Source organism: Apis dorsata, unplaced genomic scaffold, assembly GCF_000469605.1.
Source record: "Apis dorsata unplaced genomic scaffold, Apis dorsata 1.3 scaffold_129, whole genome shotgun sequence".
NCBI classification, from domain to species: Eukaryota; Metazoa; Arthropoda; class Insecta; order Hymenoptera; family Apidae; genus Apis; species Apis dorsata.
In genome coordinates, this window is record NW_006263422.1 from 690,742 (window position 1) to 691,104 (window position 363).

The following is a 363-nucleotide window of genomic DNA, read 5'->3' on the forward strand; positions in this document are numbered from 1 at the left end:
TTAAAACGGTATACATATTGCGTTAAACTTGTTTCGTTAATTAGTTTCGCGAGTTAAACAAAATGCAAAAAAAAAAAAAATTTTTCACCTCGTCTGCTGCGCAATTTGAAAATTACTCAATTTACGATAATAATTACAATTATAAAATACATTTTTTTTTTTTACATTTATTTTTTTTTTTTTACATTCATTTATTTATCGATACCACCTGACTTGAAAAAATTTTTTTATCGTTCCTATTATCGATCCCAGACAATGAATTGCGAAAATTCGAGTCTTCGATTTTAAACTGCGAAAAAGCACAGAGAGAGAGAGAGAGAGAGAGAGAGAGAGAGAGAGAGAGAGAGAGAGAGAGAGAGAGAG

The 363-nt window shown here is 30.0% G+C and overlaps 1 protein-coding gene across 1 annotated transcript in view; it reads left to right on the forward strand.

Moving 5' to 3' along the window:
• Window positions 1-363, forward strand: part of LOC102671118 (rap1 GTPase-activating protein 1-like) — a 110,255-nt gene that overhangs the window by 100,661 nt on the left and 9,231 nt on the right. The gene's annotated exons all lie outside the window — the stretch shown is intronic.